Below are 6,959 nucleotides of genomic sequence, written 5' to 3' on the forward strand. Positions count from 1 at the left end.
GTTTGTTTGTGAATAATAGTAAAAGACTATATAGTTGCAGTATACGGTTTAACTATACATTTTATATTATGTCTAATGGTCAATCCTTACATATTTTTTCTTTCTTCCTTCCTACCTTTCCATGAACTGACGGTACCTCTGATGTAATCAGGGTAGACATAATGAACATCTAAATGTGCCCTCCACATTTATGTAGAGTATACCCATTGACATTGTGACATGTCCATTATACCCTGGCACAAGCATTTGATCTGTCATGCTCAAGCTTTTATTATTTTGTTTAGGTTTACATTGATGATTAATTAAATTATTACTTAATATTATATTTATGACATTGAAAATTAATATACTTCATTCAAATGAGTTTCTTTCTATTCAATTAATATTTCAATATCTGCTTGTTTGTTCTTATATGAATACTGTCTGCATATTGTAATAATTATGTGTTATTACTTTTTTGAGAAAATATATGGGCCGTTTGGGAATGTATGACCGTCTGTAAACAGCTGGCTGTACATTATTATGCTAAATCACACTATATATCCTACATTTAAGTGAACTAAATGCTTACTAGCATTCAAAATAATATTGAAAAAATATTAAATGGATATATATTTTAATTTATATGTTTTGACACGACTTACGTCGCAAAAATGTGGTCGACACTGATTTTGAGGGTAGAGACCCGTGGGCCGTTTATTAAATGAGCGACAACACATTATTTTAATAAAAATAAAACGAACCGAAAAGATAAACACAATAATAATAATTTTCGCATAATATCGCAGCACTTTCGTTGGCGTCGACGACGCGATGTCCGGCGTGATTCTTGGGCGACAAAAGGTTGGCAGCGTTGTAGGCGATGGTGCGGATCGGTTGGTCGACGTTGTCGCTTTCACAACGGGGTGAAGACTGCCGCACCATTTGCGGCGGGACGTCGTCGGCCGTGCGGCATTTGCTGGACTTTGCAATCGTAGCGTATAATACGCGGTGTTGGTCAGTCAAATACTCATAAAATAGGGCGACGCAGGGGCGGACTTAGGTATGTGGTGGCCCCTGGGCGAAATGCATTGTGGGGACCCCTTACACATAGACAAGGAAATATATTTTTTTACTAATTAAATAACAATTATCATATTTGTGATGCCAATGTACACCAAATTTGTGGGGGCCTCTAGGCAGCAGCCCATTCCAGTCCTAAATCCGGCCCTGGGGCGACGGCTGATAAAGGTGGCACGAGTCGCGGGGCATCGTGTATAACGAAGCGACGCGGGCCGTGTCAGTTTATTTTTATGAGTTATGTAGTCATCTTTATTATTTTAAACATTCTCTAAATATTCCCTATTGAATCATTGATCATAACTCAATTATTAATACTGTTTTATATATTTAACATTTATTTTTGATGTCTTTATTATACATATATTTTCCTTCTGTGAATTTGATTTGATTTTATTTTACTGAGTAATTCGGTTTCATTGACCATTTTAGCTTCGATGCGAAGCTAAGAAAGTATTGGTTTTACTATGATGTTTTTTTTTTGTGTCTGTTAATACTTTTTCTCAGCTCTCGCCCAACCGATTTATTTCAACGATACGTCAAAAGATCACAAATCGTATCTAGTCAAAGACATTAGACTCAAAAACTGAAAAAATTCCCCTCGTTCCCCGTAAATGGGGGAAACCTCCAAAAAAATTACAAATTTAAAAATCGCTAATTCTCAAAATTTTTTCAATTTTTTTTATTTAAAACTACCATAACTTTTTAAAAAATCAACAAATCAATATAATTTTCTTTTATAGATGTTTGATGTCTTTACCTATTATTTGATATATTTTTTTTATAAATTTGACCCTTCACCTGTCCACAGAGGGGGATTTAAAATGACAACTTTTTCAACTTAACTTTTGAAAGTGTTCAAGAAAGTCTGACACTTATATACATATATTAAATTAAAGCTAATGTAATGTACTTTGCTATGGAAAAAAAAAATTTCGGACTTTTGTCTTCACGGTGAAAATGGCTACCGAATGCTATTTTTGTGTGAAAATTTTCGATTTTGTATTTTACATTTTTAACTTTATAATGCTATAACTTATTGAAAAGTGTATGGATCAACTTAATTTTTTTATGAGAAATAATATTTTTTAATAATCCCTTTTTCATTTGACATACTTTATCTTAATCAGGATATCAATAAGGAACTATCAGATCATGTAGCATTTGGAATAATCCACCAATTTTTTAAAATTAAACGCTTGTTTAAAAAAGATTTGCATTGAAGCGTTCTTTATGATAGTGATTTTAATAACTGTCAGATATCATTATACTTGATCCAACTATGCCACGTCACCACTGTGCCGCGACCCCACTGTGCTGGGTGGTTTTTTAAGTCCATATACATAGTTTATGTTTGGACAATGTTTTGTGTGTTGCATCACAGTAATTGTGATGTGCACATATTTATATAAATAAATACACAAATCTTATCAAAAGTATTTTGTTTATTTAAAATGGTTGCTTATAGATTTTATTACAATAATTATTAAGGTTTTTTTGCATACATGTAGTATTAAATAATATTTCAAGGGTATTATTAAGTAATTTTTGAATACTTATTTTTTTTTTTTACAGTCATATAATATGACATCAGAATCCAATGGTATTATGTAATAGGGATATGTTTTTATTATCTGTATTTTTTCGGGTACTATTATTATAATGTATTTATAATATAACATGTAGAGTATAATTAATTAATTGGAGTTAGATATAAATATGAAATTCAATTATACACATTATAGCCTATAACTTCACAACGCAATTTTATTAATATTTTTGGTACCAACGATAGCGTTAAAATTTAACTGTTATTATATTATTGCGATGGCCTCAGAACCTAATGTAAATTGTGTACTTATTACATTTTACTATTGATAATTATTTAACTTTACTCACTTCAATAATTAAATGTTTACTACATTTTTGTTATACTGATTTTGAAGTAATACTATTCGTGTACTTTTACCGAAATTTACCCATAAGGATGGCCCGTAGGACCCCAAGGTCTGGAATGGATCCTCTGCTAAGTAGAACCTAATATCAATATAGTGAAAGCTAAAATATTAACATTATTTGTTTTATATGAGCTGTAATTTTTCGAAACATTTCCCTTTATTACGGGGATTGAGGGGATTTTTGAAATTTATGGTACTGATTGCTTCAAATAGATACGTTTTGTGATGCATTGACGTACTATTGAGTAAATAAGTTTTTCTCGATTTGTCTGACAAAAGCCATAGCTTTTAGTAAGGATAATAAACATAATTAAATAATAATAATATTATTCAAACAACATTCCTAATACGTTTTTTGTTGTATATCAATAAAATAAATGTTTAAAAAAAAACAATGTTTTATTAATTTGTTAAAGTTAATAGTAATAAATAAGTTAATAGTCAAAAGTACATACCTAAAAACAATTCATTTCAATATTAAAATATTTATTTATTAATAATTCCTTTATAATAAAATTAGTTTTTATGAAAGAATAACACTTTTTTACTGTTAATGAATTAATTAAAACTTTTTTTTTGAATTTGTACATAAATTTATGTTAATTTACATGATGTATCAAATAAAATGTAATGATTCAATCTGTATTGCAGTTAGGCTTGTTATACGCTATAAAAAAAATACAAATTAAAAACAATTAAACACACATTTACTGAAGTAATTTAATTTGTGTTTATCTCAATGAATATTTATACTCATTTTTACAATGTTTATACTCATATAGTTTCAAAAATTTGCCTATGGAAATTTTAATTCCATACAATTTTTTTAAATCTCGATAATTAACCTAAATATTAGCTTTTAAACTAGATTCAAAGTCAACTACATTTCCCTCTAAAAATGAGTTTCATTTATGGTGCTGCGTAGATTATGATAAGTTTGATTATGCGGGTATAATCATTTTAATAAAAAAATGATGGAGAAAATTAAATTATTAATAATTCTAACAAAAAGGAAATTTATAATAGTAAGATTATTTAGTAGTATGATATAACTATTTTTTAGTTAAATTGTGTAATGAAACTATTTATTGTTCTAACAATGCAATTGTTAGAAATTAAAAGATTAAATGTAATCTTGAAGGTGGTAGAATAATTTAATATTATTACCAAACGTATCATTAGTCAGTTCCTTAGTATAAAATATATAGGAAATAATAATAATACTAACTTAAGTTTATCACATTGACAAAGTACGCATTTTGGATTAGCTTCCATTGCATTTTTTTTGCATACCGAGCAAAACAAGTGTACGTTACAATATGTGCTGTCTATTTCCCCCCTACTAAATTGACATGAATTGCATACTTTGGGTTTCTTTCCATTTTCTATAATAAAATGTTATTTATATTTTTATCAATTTTTTTTGTGATAAAATAATTATTTTCTTTTATTGAATCATAAATACTATAAAAATTAATTTCATGAAATAATATCATTATTGAGAATATAAATTCCAAATAATGTTATTTGGCAAATTACTTTATTTTCAATTATTTTATTAGATTTATTAGAAATCATATAACGAACTGAAATAATAGAGTAAAGTGGGTTATTTTTATATGAATGTAGTAATTGTAAGTATTAAAATTAGGGAAGTTACGATTTTTATAATTTCAAAAATGAAAAAATCATTAATTTTTTATTTCTTACTATTTTGTTGCTAATGTATAAACGTGTAGGTCTTAGACAATAAAGTCCTTTTTAACGCTACTTATGAGTCATATAAAAGTTTCCTATATAAAAATGACTAATTTTTTGCCTAATTATCGATTTTTAAATATTAATATATTAATCTATAAATAAGTTGAATACATTTATAAATATAAANTATACAGGGTGATTTTTTTATCATAACCCACTCAATTACTTGCAAAATAATAATAATTTAAACTTTTTTTTTTTTCATTATCTTTAGTTACACATTATTCTTGAATTTTTAACTATGTAATACTTTTTAAGTTCATCCCTTATGCCTTGGAGGGGGGTCAACTTTGTTTTTTTAAATGGTAACACATATTTTTAATTTAATAAAATGTTTGAGTTTTTAATTTAATAGTAAATGGCATTTGAATTTTTAATATAACTTTATTAGCTTATTAGATATAAACATTTAAAGTTTCAAAATTTTGAGTTAATATACATGTATAATACACATGGGATTGTAAATACAGGTAGCTAATTGGATATTTATAACATCGATATTAGCAGGTACACAGCATTGTTATTATCAATTGTAGTAAGGCACATCATTATGAGTTTATAAATACACTAACTGACAATACAGAAATAATAATAAACAATCTATGACTGAGACAGCAATGTCATAAAAATCCAATTATCTACCTGTATTTACAATCCCATGTGTAGTATACATGTATATTAACTCAAAATTTTGAAACTTTAAATGTTTATATCTAATAAGCTAATAAAGTTATATTAAAAATTCAAATGCCATTTACTATTAAATTAAAAACTCAAACATTTTATTAAATTAAAAATATGTGTTACCATTTAAAAAAACAAAGTTGACCCCCCTCCAAGGCATAAGGGATGAACTTAAAAAGTATTACATAGTTAAAAATTCAAGAATAATGTGTAACTAAAGATAATAAAAAAAAAAAATGTTTAAATTATTATTATTCTGCAAGTAATTGAGTGGGTTATGATAAAAAAATCACCCTGTATAAATAAATTTTTTTTCAACTAGACAAATATCAAAAAATACAAATTAACATTAACTGTGATAATTAATGAGTAATAAACTGAAATAAAATGAAAAATAAAAGCGCGTACTTAACCCTATCAGTGAGTTAAGAGTCCAGTAAATATTGACTAACTTTTAATAAACAAATTGATAAATAAATAACTTTTTAACTAGATCTTTTTAAATAGTATCTTCAAGGGTTAAATATGACACAAAATTATGAAAAAATGTATAATCTTTACATAATATATTATATTAAACTTAAGTTCGATCATTTTATTACTATTAAAAAACGTGTAAAAATGGTCCAAAATATAATATTCATCAATCATTGGTTCATAACTATAAAATAAAATTATTTATTTCACTATTGGACTCTTACCACAGTTTATTCTATATGTCGGGCAGGTTCTGGTCCTCAATCATGTGACCAAATGAAAGTGATATGTGAAAGTGGAATAGTGGATAGGTGATATGGCTTTAGTAATGACGTCACTTTCGAACGCAACCCTAGCCGATCGTATGAAAGTAATGACGTCACACAAGTGGTAATGTAATCCAAGTGAGCGTTAGTGGTGAATTCAAAGTATCATGACGTACGTGGTCCCCTCGATTGACGTCGTTCAAGCCACTTGAGCCTTATTGCGTGCCCCCTAATTATAGTACGAGTGACGAGACTACATGTCCAAACGAGTTCCCTTCAGCGTGGATCACTACGTGTCCCCTACCGAGTACTATACAGCGGCGTGTTCTCCTCATTAAACTCATTTGCGAAATTAAGAAACAATCCTGATAAATACGACCCTATTTATCATTTAAGTGTTGAATAGTATAGAATAAAAAATAAAAATAATTATAACACTTATTAATTTCAGATAATAACAAAATGCCTATAAATGCTAATAATAATTCCTCATTATGTAAAAAATAAATGCATTCGTATACAAAATACTGCTAGACAATATGTTATATAANGTATACAAAATACTGCTAGACAATATGTTATATAAAACATATCCGACCGTTTTCGATTTACGAGCGATTTTATGTGAATACTCAGAAAACTCATTACCGTAAATATTAAGGCAAAGGGGGTCCTCGGCGTATAATCTGTCTGTAATCAATATTTATCTGGCCAAAACTACAATTTTTTTTAATTGATTTAAAATTTTGTTTTT

The 6,959-nt window shown here is 27.7% G+C and overlaps 1 protein-coding gene and 1 long non-coding RNA gene across 2 annotated transcripts in view; one reads left to right on the plus strand and one right to left on the minus strand.

Annotated features, from left to right (window-relative positions):
• The window catches only part of LOC126900083 (uncharacterized), a 64,209-nt gene that overhangs the window by 54,154 nt on the left and 3,096 nt on the right, over nucleotides 1–6,959 (plus strand). The gene's annotated exons all lie outside the window — the stretch shown is intronic.
• On the minus strand, nucleotides 3,487–4,904 carry LOC126900084 (uncharacterized). Its single transcript, XR_007702793.1, has 2 exons — nucleotides 4,246–4,904; nucleotides 3,487–3,684 (listed from the first exon to the last, which is right to left on the minus strand). It is a non-coding gene; the product is annotated as an uncharacterized LOC126900084 (long non-coding RNA).

The sequence above is a fragment of the Daktulosphaira vitifoliae genome, unplaced genomic scaffold (genome assembly GCF_025091365.1).
Source record: "Daktulosphaira vitifoliae isolate Bord-2020 unplaced genomic scaffold, ASM2509136v1 Scaffold_2, whole genome shotgun sequence".
In the NCBI taxonomy this organism is placed as follows: Eukaryota; Metazoa; Arthropoda; class Insecta; order Hemiptera; family Phylloxeridae; genus Daktulosphaira; species Daktulosphaira vitifoliae.